Source organism: Musa acuminata, chromosome BXJ2-7 (assembly GCF_036884655.1).
Source record: "Musa acuminata AAA Group cultivar baxijiao chromosome BXJ2-7, Cavendish_Baxijiao_AAA, whole genome shotgun sequence".
In the NCBI taxonomy this organism is placed as follows: Eukaryota; Viridiplantae; Streptophyta; class Magnoliopsida; order Zingiberales; family Musaceae; genus Musa; species Musa acuminata.
In genome coordinates, this window is record NC_088344.1 from 22,242,795 (window position 1) to 22,259,079 (window position 16,285).

At 38.7% G+C, this 16,285-nt stretch overlaps 2 long non-coding RNA genes across 2 annotated transcripts; both read right to left on the reverse strand.

Annotated features, from left to right (window-relative positions):
- Nucleotides 1-810: 810 nt before the first annotated feature.
- Nucleotides 811-6,787, reverse strand: LOC135617346 (uncharacterized). Its single transcript, XR_010488693.1, has 4 exons — nucleotides 6,458-6,787; nucleotides 4,730-4,847; nucleotides 4,356-4,642; nucleotides 811-1,309 (listed from the first exon to the last, which is right to left on the reverse strand). It is a non-coding gene; the product is annotated as an uncharacterized LOC135617346 (long non-coding RNA).
- A 2,625-nt stretch (nucleotides 6,788-9,412) lies between these two features.
- Nucleotides 9,413-16,285, reverse strand: LOC135617345 (uncharacterized). The gene is made up of 4 exons (XR_010488692.1): nucleotides 15,437-16,285; nucleotides 13,174-13,291; nucleotides 12,800-13,086; nucleotides 9,413-9,825 (listed from the first exon to the last, which is right to left on the reverse strand). It is a non-coding gene; the product is annotated as an uncharacterized LOC135617345 (long non-coding RNA).

Sequence of the window (16,285 nt, forward strand, 5' to 3'; positions counted from 1 at the left end):
ATAGATGATAATGACGACTTCCTGCAAAGGATTGAAGCACTCATGAAGTCCGATGACACCCCTATTGATTCGACTATGACCTGGTGGTTGGATCCGTAGCTTGCTTGTATGAAAGCTTATACGGAAAATGATGTTTGTTCATGTATATCATAACAATGGTAGGGAAAGAAAATTTTATGTTCTTGTAAATAATATGATGGCCATAACAAAGTTCAATTTTCATCTCATGTTTTGTTTGTTGTTTCCTTAATATGATGGCATCTATAAGAAATGGTATCAATGTTGTTTCGTCAAGTTCAAAGAGAAAGAGTGATCATATGATATCAACAGGTTCTCTCAACCTCAGACTTTGCTGGTTTGGACGACTGGTATCAGAGGCAAGGCAGCAAATTTGATCAATCATCTTTTGGAAACATGTTCCAACTTTTTTGTTTCCGAGTGAAGTCCACAACAACAACAGAAACAAATAACAAAGCTGCTGCAAGTCAATCCATCGTTAAAAACCTTTAATCACTGAATCGATACTATCGAAAACCAAACCTTTAATCACTGAATCGATAAAAAAATTCCATGGTTTGAAGCAATTGACAATGCCCAAAAATATTCTAACTGATATGCAAAAGATTAAACACACATATCATAGTAGGAAATGCATTCTCTCCAGAAATGTGATTTCAATAGTGAGCGAGAACAACATCTGCATCATGTTAAATTCATCTAGTATCAACAACTAGTCCTGATAAGCCACCGTTAAGAAATACAAGACAATTGAGATAGAAGAACATACCATTCATCATACGACCCGAAAAAATTATCAAATTACATCTAAATTACATATTCAGAATTTTGAATGAATTTAAACAACCAATCTGAGTCTACTATTCCAGCTTTGGAAGTTACATACAAATTCAAATAATTAATATCAAGTCTACAAAATAGTAAAAATTTGTGGGAGTAACCACGTCGGTTTTCAAAACAAATGATAAGAACAAATAACACTCCTGAGAAGATTGGAACAAACTAAGATATGGGCCCAAGGACTCCCAATCTTCCTTCATGTTAATCTATGACTAGTTCAAGTGCATAAATCAGAAGAACTTTGTCTTGTTACATGCCGGAAGCTTATGAAGAAGAAATGTAATCCTAATTCCTTTTGCAAAGGTTGTAGCATTCAAATTCTTTTGGAATGTAACTCCTCTTCCTCCTTTGAGGCATGAATTATAACATGATCTGGCAAAGGAGTCATGGTGCCCTGCTTTCTTTTAGGATCCTAGTCCTGCATGATCTTTATTTCGATATCGAGGACGCCCTGACATTTTTAAAAGCAAAAGGTCAGTTAAAATATATATATATATATATATATATATATATATATATTTCTCCAGGTATATCTGTGTTTTTATTACTATTTAGAAAGTCAATAAATTCATCCATCTAAATTTTAGCACAAACAAGGTTAGTACAATAAAAAATTCGAAGCATTTAGGTACAACCTACCAAACAAGCATTTCTAGTTGAAGTTGTCAATAGGCAAGTATCTATATGAGCATTGCGAGGAAACCAAACTCTATGAAAGTAATCATACCGCAATAGAGATGTAGAAAGAATTCAGGGACAGGGACAGAAGTATCAAATAGGACGAACAAAAAGTCATCTCCTTTATCATGTGGCACTTGAGATGTAGAAATAAAGCAAAATAGAAGAAAAAGAAAGATATTTTGAGTTTTTCCCTCTCCTCAAGCATTTAAACTTAGCCAAGCCAAATTATTCTTATTGTAGAGTTTAAGCTCATCAGCATCGAGAGGGGTGATCAAGAAGGCAAGATACTTGAAAAAGAGAATTTGGATTCTAACAAAAAAAAGAAATGTAAGAACACAGTTTGACTAAAATTGTTCTTGATGCTTTCAACATGTGTATGAGACAAATTCCTACTGCAGTCAACCATGCAGTAGCAACAAAATCATAATGCTTGAAGTTGCAGCAAAAAAACACAGGCATTGGCAAAGGTTATAAATGAAGACAAAACCAAGAATCCAATTACAATGACTTAATGACTTCATCAAAATTTTGACTGTAACAATCATTTTGCTGCTTCAATCAGAATAGTTTCATTGAAAAAATTTCTACTATCTACTACTTATCCCAGTTACCATTAGAAATTATCTTTGTTTGCTGTTCTTCCAAGATCAGTTATGCATGTCATTTCAAGCTTGAGTTGAACAGAATCAAACCATGATCTAAGAACTAGCATTTACTGGAATCTCAATGCATGTTACACACACAATAATCCACCTCATTCAGAGAGTATGCCACGAATTCAAACTTGAGTTCAATAGAGAGTTGATGAAATTACAAATTTGAGAACCCAAAATTCATTGCGTTCCTGTAGTTGATATGGAAGAAAAGGAAGGCAAAAGGCTTGAGTTGCAAATAGGAAAACAGAATTGTAAGCTACATTATTTGGAGGTAACAAACGAGAATCTAATGGAAAAAGGAAAAATGAAAATCTTGTTTGTTGGAATCAGAATGATCATTTTCTTCTAAAAAAGAATGTCTTGCCTAATTAACTCCATAAAGCAAAATTCTTTTTGAGCAATCGAGTCTATTAGAGAACGTGATCAAAACAAATACTATGCTCGACACAGATTTTTAAGAGACCATAAGCAAATAAATGTCGGATGGCATACTGAAAGATAAAACACTCGATCAATGTCTGCATTAGTGATTTAAAAGGCGCTCGGGCGCTCTCCTAGGCACTCGGGCGAGGCGATGCGAGGCCCAATCGTCTCAATTCATTTCCAGGTGGCGTGCTTCAAAGAGGCGCCGCCTAGGCGCTCGCCCGAGCCCAGGCGCCGGATGCTTCGGGCGAGCGCCTGGGTTAAACCAGGTGACCAAACCAGCGTTTAAGGTCTGGTTCGGTCTCCGGTGCTTTTGTTGGTTCAATCGAACCAACTAAAGCACCAATATTAGCGCGACTTCCCCAACCCTAACCCTGCTTGCCGTTCATGCTACTGCCGCCGCTGCTCATTGCCGCTGCTGCTCTCGTTGCTGCTGCCGCTGCTCGTTACTACCGTTGCCGCTCTCACTGTCGCCACTCGCCACTCCCGCTCCCGTTGCCGCTGCTACTATTGCCACTGTCTCCGCTCGCCGCTCTCGCTCTCGCTGCTGCTGCCGCCACTCGCTGCTACCATTGCCACTGTCTCCGCTCGCCGCTTTCGCTCCTGCTGCTCGTTGCTACTGGTGCCATCGTCGCCGCTTGCCGCTCCCGCTCCTGCTGCTCGCTGCTGCCGGTGCCACTGTCGCCGCTTGCCGCTCCCGTTGCTGCTGCCACTGTCGTTGCTCGCATCTGCCGCTCCCGCTCTTCTCAGTCAACACCCTCGGTCTTCTGACTCTTCCCTTACACTCTTCGATAGTATACTGTTAACAGTACACTGTTAACTGCATACTAGTAATAGTATTTGTATTTATTAGATTAATTTAAAAGTATATTTTTATTTAAAATTTTAAATAATTATATTTATTAATTATATTATATATTTTTATATTTTAGTGCCTCACTTTGCTGGGGCGAGGGCCTAGCGCCACGGTCGTTTTTTGACCATGGCATCTTTTGGCGCCTACGCTTTTTAAATCACTGGTCTACATTACAACTATCCATGCCTTTCACAAAACACATTCTATACAAATTTGGATGATGAAAAGAATCTAAATTCGAGTTTCTCTTATGCATACAGATATGCAACTTCGAATCGGACCAATAAATGTTATTAGTGTTCTTGTAGGGTACAACAGAAATTGTATTACTTACAAGAACCAAAACTAGATTAGGAGCGCATGAGATCTACCAACAGGTACACAAGTAGAAGAACTGATAATAGACATTGAAACATTATCAAATGGATTTTTGAAGCAGGTTCAAAATAAGCTCTCCATGTTAAAGGTAATGTATAACTTTGAGGGTGAGGCAAAGAGTTATACAGATCCATACAAGTTTGTTTTCCACCTAGGTTTTAAGGGGAAGAAACTGAACGAAGATAAAAGATCTCTAGCATGTAGTACTGAAGAGAAAAATGAACAGAACCTAACAGACAATTGACAGTCTTACTGGGAATCAATGAAGCTTCACTAAATATATGGGCTGCAGGTAATGCTCATTCAACATGCCCACACTTAGCTTTGCTGACCTAAAAACTTGACATCCACAAGCATCTTAACTAGAATGAAACACTAATGAAATGATAAGATACTGCATTAGATTTCATATAGTGTCAATTATTAAGACACAAAGGAGATGAAATCCATAACTAACACATCCACTAGATGATTCAAGTTCAAGATAGAAGGTAACAGCTTACATGGTACTACATAGAGCAAGATGTGATAAAGTAGCATAAGCAACAGTAGCAGCTGCCTCGAGCAGCTGTTTAACTTTGGTGAGGTAGTCACTCATAGCCTCCTCCTTTGGCTTCCTCCCCTGTCAATTTTACTAATATTAAATAAGAAATGAATTTTGTCTAACAAGTTATATATATTTATTTATATTTATATATATAAGATTTGTCAATTGGATTTTGTAAACCTTCAACAGCCTTCCAAGCTTCCCAGTTGGCTCTATCCCTCATATTGAATATACCAGGTCAGCCTGCAAAGAGACAAAAGATAAAAGTGTCAAAATTTTGTTTGGCAAAGAATGAAAATAATGAATCAGAAGATATTAAGGAGCACGTACTAGTATTCACTGGTTCGACGGTTGCTTGCTAGTAAAGCCCATACAGGAACAATTTGCACTTCTTAGTAGTATTTACAGGTAAAGTTTTAGCTTTTGCAACATATTCTTCAAAATCTTCCTGCAAAAGATTAGATTATCATCATCCAGTTAAGTAAGTTTTCGAAGATAAAGAAACATATTGACTCAGAATGTACTATGAGGCACAATAACCAATACCATCAAGACAGATTCTTAGAAGCAAACTCTTATAAACATAAATCAGAAACTAGGAAGCAAATAAAACTACAATCTTAATACTTATAGACTACTTATAACAAAGGCCATATGCTAAGTAAAACTGAAAAAAATGATTGACGGAACAGTCTCAATGACATAAATAAGAAGAAATGATAATTAATAACAATAACACAAAATATAAGCCCTTGTTTTCAATTCAACTATTTGGAAGAAATGGGGAGCAGAAGACCAAGACTTCTTTTATTTTTTTTCTTTTCCTCTTCTGAGAAATATTTTTTCTTTCCCGTCCAAAAATAAGTGTGCAATAGAGTATCATTTAGGAAAAGTTGTTTCTTCTCATGTGTGCACACATGCACACATAAGATGAACATCGACGGAGGGAAATTGATAGCAGATTCTAGCAATTATATTTATTACTTTAGGGCCACTAATTTCAGTCGTTATGGTTTTTCTTCCTCATTGTAGCAATTATTCACAAACATGTGAAGAGTTTAAGCCTCGCTGTATCTGATAAAATTAAGATACCAATAAATATAACAAAAATGAAATTATGTCCCTATTTCAATCTGGTCTTTGTGAAATCAATCTCGTTCACCAGACTGAACACTAAAACTCCATCCTTCACGATATGGCTTCTTCAAGCTTTTGCAAGGATAGATATATAATTTACCATCTAAAAAGATCAACTCTACTTATAAGAAAATGTCAAAGCAACCCCGATCTAATTATAAAATACAAATCATTTCCATTCACAAATACAAATCAAAGACTACTAATCACCCAAAATTAAAAACAAAAGTCCCTGATGCTTCAAATTTCACATAGCTAAAATTTTAGCTACACATTCCAAATTGTGATAGAATTTAACAGTGAGATCTATAGTTATGGTCAACAAAATACTCAATATCAGACGTCTCTTGGCCCATCAAAAGTCAAGCGGATCATTTCTGATGCAGTTCTGCATCATGTAATATGATCCATGCTTCTTACCTATCCTTCCATCACTATGTTCTTGCCTTCATTATGAGGCTTAGGCCATGGAAGAGTTCAAAAGGACTCAACCAACAATATCGACAAAGAAAATAAAGGGGGTGACACATAAAGATTCTTTCTAGTCTCAAGAAGATAATCACTGTACAAATCGATCAGACACTAACTACTAAATCAACCATTCACCAAATGATCAAGGAAGCATCCGATCTTAACTGAGAAAGGGGCCTCATGCATTCATGCTCTCCAGATCCATGAAACTACATGAATGTGAGCATATGGCTCCAAACAACAGCTTGAAAGGTTCAAATCGAAGAATAACCAGCCAAAGAACTGCAGATGTTCTAAGCAAAATAAGATCATTATGACTAACATACACGCACAGTCAGAGCTCTAAGATTAGGTCACCATATCCCCAAAAAAATGGGAAAAATTAGCAAAATAGAACACAACAACAGGAAAAGAGGATCAGAAATCACGTGGCGATGTTGTTCTCGTTACCTGCAGACCCATCGCGCTCTCTATTCCTCCTCCTCCGCGTTTTTGGATTCCCGGTTGCGTCGCCGGGTCGCGAAGGACGGAGAGATTATTATGTACGCGCACGTCATTATAGGCCTCGGATTCAAAACAATATGCATTTGGATTTTCGATGGATCAATGCGTTCCAGATCGAAATCAACATGCGACGGACCTCGTTGGCATACAGGGGCAAATGATCACCCTCCTCGTCCCTCTGATTGGTTCCGTCAGCTCCCACCCTCAAACCACAAGGCAATACTGGAGGAAGCAGCTCACATACCTCCTCCGTCTTCGCGATCATCGAACCAACCTGAAATCGATCGAAGAAAACTCAAAATCAGCCCTAAAATCCATGCATTACGCTGAAAAATGAGGTGTTTCGACAAAATGCTCACCTCCGTTCCCGAGCAGAGACAGATCGAACGGGGAGAAGGGCTCGGTGGATTTGGAGACACAAAGAAGATGAGCACGTGCGAAAGTTAATTTCAAATTAAATATATAATACGACGCTAAAATCTTATAAATATAATTAATTTGGGGATTCGGAATCCAGAACAGGAAACACGCTTACGTGGATTCGATTCAAGAATCACTCTGCGCGCCGGTTGCCTACATATATATATATATATATATATACATATATCGCACGCCTCTCCCACTCTCACTCCGTCTTCTCGCCCTCGCCTCTCCTCTGCTCCATTCTCCTCCTCGTTGATTTCCTCTCCTCTCCTAGTCAAGAAACCGTCTTTGGTCGTCCATCCATGGAGCCCATCGACCTCGTACCGAGCGGCTACAGGTTCCTTCCCACGGCGGAGGAACTCTTGGTTGACTACCTCGCCAACTGGGTCGCCGGCGCACCCCTCCCTGGCCGCGCTGTCGCCTTCGCGGACGTCTACGGCACCGAGCCGTGGAATCTTCTAGGCAGCGATCGCCAGGAGGGCTATTTCTTTGCGGAGCGCAAGCCCAAGAACAGCGGCGGCTCGCGCGTCGATCGAAAGGCCGGCAGCGGTTCTTGGACTCTGTACAAAAAGCAAGAAACCGTTAAGTCCATGGTCGGCGGGCGCGAGATGGTGGTCGGGCGAAAGAGCTGCCTTTCTTTCAACGATGGTCGGCGGAAGAACTCCGGGTGGACGATGTACGAGTTCGAAATGTGTTCGTCCGGCGGCTTCGAGAGACGAGTTCTCTGTCACGTCAAGAGAAGCTCGCATTGTGCCTACTCCGGCGGCACCACCATCAAAACAGTTGAGACCACCTCGGAGGCCGCGACAGACACGGTCACCGGCGACAGCTTCGTTGGGCTAAAGAGAAATAGAGACGAATCTTCTACTCTCTCGGCAAAAGCATCGACTCTCTCAAAGAAGCCATGCTGGGGGTTGGTTGCACATCCCGGCAGAGCATTGCAGTCGGACGTCTCACCACATCCAACCGCGGTGGTGCAATCCGACGTCTCACCACCTCCAACCGCGGTGGTGCAATCCGACGTCTCACCACCTCCAACCGCGGTGGTGCAACATCCCTCATTGGCTCCTGCTGTGACACCCCCACCCCCGGAGAGTCATCTTTCCTCTGTCGACTCCGTTGCACCGAACGAAGCCGGAGTCGCAGCCGCCTCTCCATCATCAATGGACGTTGGTGGAGGTGAGCTCCCGATAACTACGGAAGAACTGGAAGCATTCTTGGCTTCATCTTCGTCGTCGGTCGATCTTGGCGGTGTGCAGAACTGCACCGACGATGCGTTCTTCGCCGGAGAGCTTGAAGCCTTGCCGATGTCGGATGACACCGACACAGCCACGACTACCATCCCGAAGGCCTCACCGCCAGCCCTTGTCGATCTTCTCTCGATGTCCGATGACACGCGGATTGATTCGACCACGGTCGCAGATGTTTCCTCCTCATCGTCGTTGATAGACTTGGTTGCGTGTGAGCAGATGTATAGCACCGACGATGACTTCTTCGCGAGCCTGGAACAGGTCCATGCCTTGTTGATGTCCGATGACACGATTCCAGCCTCAGCGATGTTTGGCACCAACACTGATTCAACCACGGTCGCAGCGGCTTCGTCGTCGTCATCGATCGACATTGTTGGGTGTGAGCAGACGGAGATCATAGATGATAATGACGACTTCCCTATTGATTCGACTATGACCTGGTGGTTGGATATGTAGCTTGCTTGTATGAAAACTTATACGGAAAATGATGTTTGTTCATGTATATCATAACATTGGAAGGGAAAGAAAATTTTATGTTCTTGTAAATATTGGCCATAACAAAGTTCAATTTTCATCTCATGTTTTGTTTGTTGTTTCCTTAATATGATGGCATCTATAAGAAATGGTACCAATGTTGTTTCGTCAAGTTCGAAGAGAAAGAGTGATCATATGATATCAACAGGTTCTCTCAACCACAGACTTTGCTGGTTTGGACGACTGGTATCAGAGGCAAGGCAGCAAATTTGATCAATCATCTTTTGGAAACATGTTCCAACTTTTTTGTTTCCGAGTGAAGTCCACAACAACAACAGAAACAAATAACAAAGCTGCAAGTCAATCCATCGTTAAAAACCTTTAATCACTGAATCGATACTATCGAAAACCAAACCTTTTATCACTGAATCGATAAAAAAATTCCAAGGTTTGAAGCAATTGACAATGGCCAAAAAAATTCTAACTGATATGCAAAAGATTAAACACACATATCATAGTAGGAAATGCATTCTCTCCAGAAATCTGCATCATGTTAAATTCATTAGATGAATATCATAGTATCAACAACTAGTCCTGATAAGCCACCGTTAAGAACTACAAGACAATTGAGATAGAAGAACATACCATTCATCTTACGACTCAAAAAAATTGTCAAATTACATCTAAATTACATATTCAGAATTTTGAATAAATTTAAACAACCAATCTGAGTCTACTATTCCAGCTTTGGAAGTTACATACGAATTCAAATAATTAATATTAAGTCTACAAAACAGTAAAAATTTGTGGGAGTAACCACGTCGGTTTTCAAAACAAATGATAAGAACAAATAACACTCCTGAGAAGATTGGAACAAACTAAGATATGGGCCCAAGGACTCCCAATCTTCCTTCATGTTAATCTATGACTAGTTCAAGCGCATAAATCAGAAGAACTTTGTCTTGTTACATGCCGGAAGCTTATGAAGAAGAAATGTAATCCTAATTCCTTTTGCAAAGGTTGTAGCATTCAAATTCTTTTGGAATGTAACTCCTCTTCCTCCTTTGAGGCATGAATTATAACATGATCTGGCAAAGAAGTCATGGTGCCCTGCTTTCTTTTAGGATCCTAGTCCTGTATGATCTTTACTTCGATATCGAGGACGCCCTGACATTTTTAAAAGCAAAAGGTCAGTTAAAATGGATCATTAAACACTTGAATATATATATATATTTCTCCAGGTATATCTGTGTTTTTATTACTATTTAGAAAGTCAATAAATTTATCCTTCTAAATTTCAGCACAAACAAGGTTAGTACAATAAAAAATTCGAAGCATTTAGGTACAACCGACCAGACAAGCATTTCTAGTTGAAGTTGTCAATAGGCAAGTATCTATATGAGCATTGCGAGGAAACCAAGCTCTATTAAAGTAATCATGTCGCACTAGAGATGTAGAAAGAATTCAGGGACAGAAGTATCAAATAGGAAGAACAAAAAGTCATCTCCTTCATCATGTGGCACTAGTGATGTAGAAATAAAGCAAAATAGAAGAAAAAGAAAGATATTTTGAGTTTTTCCCTCTCCTCAAGCATTTAAACTTAGCCAAGCCAAATTATTCTTATTGCAGAGTTTAAGCTCATCAGCATCCAGAGAGGTGATCAAGAAGGCAAGATACTTGAAAAAGAGAGTTTGGATTCAAACAAATAAAAAAGGTAAGAACACAGTTTGACTAAATTTGTTCTTGATGCTTTCAACATGTGTATGAGACAAATTCCTACTGCAGTCAACCATGCAGCAGCAACAAAATCATAATGCTTGAAGTTGCAGCAAAAATACACAGGCATTGGCAAAGGTTATAAATGAAGACAACCAAGAATCCAATTGCAATGACTTCATGACTTCATCAAAATTTTGACTGTAACAATCATTTTTCTACCGTCATCAGAATAGTTTCATTGAAAAATTTTCTACCATATACTACTTATACCAGTTACCAAGATACTTAAAAAAGGAGTTTGGATTCAAACAAAAAGAAGGTAAGAACACAGTTTGACTAAAATTGTTCTTGATGATTTAACCATATGTATGAGACAAATTCCTACTGCAGTCAACCATGCAGCAGCAACAAAATCATAATGCTTGAAGTTGCAGCAAAAATACACAGGCATTGGCAAAGGTTATAAATGAAGACAACCAAGAATCCAATTGCAATGACTTCATGACTTCATCAAAATTTTGACTGTAACAATCATTTTGCTGCCGTCATCAGAATAGTTTCATTGAAAAATTTTCTACCATATACTACTTATCCCAGTTACCAAGATACTTAAAAAAGGAGTTTAGATTCAAACAAAAAGAAGGTAAGAACACAGTTTGACTAAAATTGTTCTTGATGATTTACCCATGTGTATGAGACAAATTCCTACTGCAGTCAACCATGCAGCAGCAACAAAATCATAATGCTTGAAGTTGCAACAAAAATACACAGGCATTGGCAAAGGTTATAAATGAAGACAACCAAGAATCCAATTGCAATGACTTCATGACTTCATCAAAATTTTGACTGTAACAATCATTTTGCTGTCGTCATCAGAATAGTTTCATTGAAAAATTTTCTACCATATACTACTTATCCCAGTTACCAAGATACTTAAAAAAGGAGTTTGAATTCAAACAAAAAGAAGGTAAGAACACAGTTTGACTAAAATTGTTCTTGATGATTTAACCATGTGTATGAGACAAATTCCGGCTGCAGTCAGCCATGCAGCAGCCACAAAACCAAAATACTTGAAGTTGCAGCAAAAAAAGAGAGGCATTGGCAGAGGATATAAATGAAGACAAAACCAAGAATCCAATTCAAATGACTTATGACCTCATCAAATTTTTGGCGTGACAATCATTTTGCTGCTGTCATCAGAATAGTTTCATTGAAAAATTTTCTACTATCTACTACTTATCCCAGTTACCATCAGAAATTATCTTTGTTTGCGGTTCTTCCCAGATCAGTTATGCATGTCATTTCAAGCTTGAGTTGAATAGAAATCATGCCATGATCTAAGAACTAGCATTTACTGGAATCTCTATGCATGTTACACACAAAATAATCCACCTCATTCAGAGAGTATGTCACGAATTCAAACTTGAGTTCAATAGAGAGTTGATGAAATTACAAATTTGAGAACCCAAAATTCATTGCGTTCCTGTAGTTGATATGGAAGAAAAGGAAGGCAAAAGGCTTGAGTTGCAAATAAGAAAACAGAATTGTAAGCTACATTATTTGGAGGTAGCAAACGAGAATCTAATGGAAAAAGCAAAAAGAAAATCTTGTTTGTTGGAATCAGACTGACCATTTTCTTCTAAAAAAGAATGTCTTGCCTAATTAACTCCATAAAGCAAAGTTCCTTTTGAGCAATCGAGTCTATTAGAGAAAACAATCACAGTTTTGAGGCCAACGTGATCAAAACCAATACTATGCTTGACACAGATTTTTAAGAGACCATAAGCAAATAAATGTCGGATGGCATACTGAAAGATAAAACACTCGATCAATGTCTGCATTACAACTATCCATGCCTTTCACAAAACACATTCTATACAAATTTGGATGTAGAAAGAAGCCCAAAAGTCATAGCAAAAGATCGGATAAAATATACAGGATTTTTCTACCAGGACTGTTACACTAAATAATCAGACTATAGGAAGACAACTATAAAAAGCCTCCTTTTCATTTCAAGGTTATATACACTCATCACTATTAAATTTCCAATAAAATTTTATCACAGATCGCCTAGGTTTTACGGGGAAGAAACTGAACAAAGATAAAAGATCTCTAGCATGTAGTATTGAAGAGAAAAATGAACAGAACCTAACAGACAATTTACAGTCTTACTGGCAATCAATGAAGCTTCACTAAATATATGGGCTACAGGTAATGCTCATTCAACATGCCCACACTTAGCTTTGCTGACCTAAAAACTTGACATCCGCATTGCATCTTAACTCGAATGAAACACTAATGAAATGATAAGATACTGCATTAGATTTCAGATAGTGTCAATTGTTAGACACAAAGGAGATGAAATCCATAACTAACACATCCACTAGAAGATTCAAGTTCAAGATAGAAGGTAACAACTTACATGGTACTACATAGAGCAAGGTGTGACAAAGTAGCATAAGCAACAGTAGCAGCTGCCTCGAGCAGCTGTTTAACCTTGGTGAGGTAGTCACTCATAGCCTCCTCCTTTGGCTTCCTCCCCTGTCAATTTTACTAATATTAAATAAGAAATAAATTTTGTCCAACAAGTTATATTTATTTATTAATATTTATATATATAAGATTTGTCAAGTGGATTTTGTAAACCTTCAACAGCCTTCCAAGCTTCCCATTTGGTTCTATCCCTCATATTGAATATACCAGGTCAGCCTGCAAAGAGACAAAAGATAAAAGTGTCAAAATTTTGTTTGGCAAAGAGTGAAAATCACGAATCAGAATATATTAAGAAGCACATACTAGTATTCACAGGTCCGACAGTTGCTTGCTAGTAAAGCCCATACAGGATCAATTTGCTCTTGTTAGTAGTATTTACAGGTAAAGTTTTAGCTTTTGCAGCATATTCTTCAAAATCGACCTGCAAAAGATTAGATATCATCATCTAGTTAAGTTTTCGTAGATAAAAGAAAAATATTGACTCGGAATGTACTATGAGGCACAATAACCAATACTATCAAGACAGATTCTTAGAAGCAAACACTTATAAACATAAATCAGAAACTAGGAAGCAGATAAAGAAACAATCTTAATACTTATAGACTACTTATAACAAATGTCATCTGCGGAGTAAAACTGGAAAAAAAAATGAATGACCGAACAGCCTCAATGACATAAATAAGAAGAAATGATAATTAATAACAATAACACAAAACATAAGCCCATCTTTTCAATTCAACTATTTGGAAGAAATGGTGAGCAGAAGACCAAGACTTCTTTTTTTTTTTTTTTCATTTCCTCTTCTGAGAAATGTTTTTTCTTTCCCGTCCAAAAATAAGTGTGCAATAGAGTATCATTTAGGAAAAGTTATTTCTTCTCATGTGTGCACACATGCACACATAACATGAACATCAACTGAGGAAAATTGATGGCAGATTCTAGCAATTATATTTATTACTTTAGGGCCACTAATTTCAGTCGTTATGGTTTTTCTTCCTCATTGTAGTAATTATTCACAAATATGTGAAGAGTTTAAGCCTCGCTGTATCTGATAAAATTAAGATACCGATAAATATAACAAAAATGAAATTATGTCTCTATTTTTCATTGGATACCAAAGTTTAAAATTGAATGATGATGGATGCTCTTGCAAAGATGCTCCAACTATAATTATAATCCCAATGAAATATAAATTGATGAAAAGAATCTAAATTCGAGTTTCTCTTATGCATACAGATATGCAACTTCGAATCGGACCAATAAATGTTATTAGAGTTCTTGTAGAGTACATCAGAAATTGTATTACTTACAAGAACCAAAACTAGATTAGGAGCGCATGAGATCTACCAACAGGTACACAAGTAGAAGAACTGATAATAGACATTGAAACATTATCAAATAGATTTTTGAAGTAGCTTCAAAATAAGCTCTCCATGTTAAAGGTAATGAATGCATATCTTTGAGGGTGAGGCAAAGAGTTATACAGATCCATACAAGTTTGTTTACCAAGCATCTAGAGTGTTGGAAGATTGTCTCTGAAGCTCACTAGATTTTTAACCATGTCTTTGATCCATCATATGTATAGATTTTCAAAACATGCATCTCTAGTGTATTGCACGATTTTAAACAGACGCAAGCTTCCTCTGGTCTTTGTGAAATCAATCTCGTTCACCAGACTGAACACTAAAACTCCATCCTTCACGATATGGCTTCTTCAAGCTTTTGCAAGGAAAGATATATAATTTATCATCTAAAAAGATCAACTCTACTTATAAGAAATTGTCAAAGCAACCCCGATCTAATTATAAAATACAAATCATTTCCATTCACAAATACAAATCAAAGACTACTAATCACCCAAAATTAAAAACAAAAGTCCCTGATGCTTCAAATTTCACATAGCTACAATTTTAGCTACACTTTCCAAATTGTGATAGAATTTAAGAGTGAGATCTATAGTTATGGTCAACAAAATACTCAATATCAGACGTCTCTTGGCCCATCAAAAGTCAAACGGATCATTTCTGACGCACTTCTGCATCATGTAATATGATCAATGCATCTTACCTATCCTTCCATCGCCATGTTCTTGCCTTCATTATGAGGCTTAGGCCATGGAAGAGTTCAAAAGGACTCAACCAACAATATCGACAAAGAAAATAAAGGGGGTGACATAAAGATTCTTTCTAGTCTCAAGAAGCTAATCACTGTACAAATCGATCAGACACTAACTACTAAATCAACCCTTCACCAAATGATCAAGGAAGCCTCTGATCTTAACTGAGAAAGGGGCCTCATGCATTCATGCTCTCCAGATCCATGAAACTACATGAATGTCAGCATATGGCTCCATACAACAGCTTGAAAGGTTCAAATCGAAGAATAACCAGCCAAAGAACTGCAGATGTTCTAAGCAAAATAAGATCATTATGACTAACATACACGCACAGTCAGAGCTCTAAGATTAGGTCACCACATCCCCAAAAAAAAGGGAAAAATTAGCAAAATAGAACACAACAACAGGAAAAGAGGATCAGAAATCAAGTGGCGATGTTGTTCTCATCACCTGCAGACCCATCGCGCTCTCTATTCCTCCTCCTCCGCGTCTTTGGATTCCCGGTTGCGTCGCCGGGTCGCGAAGGACCGAGAGATTATTATGTACGCGCACGTCATTATAGGCCTCGGATTCAAAACAATATGCATTTGGATTTTCGATGGATCAATGCGTTCCAGATCGAAATCAACATGCGAAGGACCTCGTTGGCATACAGGGGCAAATGATCACCCTCCTCGTCCCTCTGATTGGTTCCGTCAGCTCCCACCCTCAAACCACAAGGCAATACTGGAGGAAGCAGCTCACATACCTCCTCCGTCTTCGCGATCATCGAACCAACCTGAAATCGATCGAAGAAAACTCAAAATCAGCCCTAAAATCCATGCATTACGCTGAAAAATGAGGTGTTTCGGACAAAATGCTCACCTCCGTTCCCGAGCAGAGACAGATCGAACGGGGCGAAGGGCTCGGTGGATTTGGAGCCACAAAGAAGATGAGCACGTGCGAAAGTTAATGTCAAATTAAATATATAATACGACGCTAAAATCTTATAAATATAATTAATTTGGGGATTCGGAATCCAGAACAGGAAACACGCTTCAAGAATCACTCTGCGCGCCCATTGCCTACATATATATATCGCACGCCTCTCCCACTCTCACTCCGTCTTCTCGCCCCTGCGCCTCTCGCCTCTCCTCTGCTCCATTCTCCTCCTCGTTGATTTCCTCTCCTCCCCTAGTCAAGAAACCGTCTTTGGTCGTCCATCCATGGAGCCCATCGACCTCGTACCGAGCGGCTACAGGTTCCTTCCCACGGCGGAGGAACTCTTGGTTGACTACCTCGCCAACTGGGTCGCCGGCG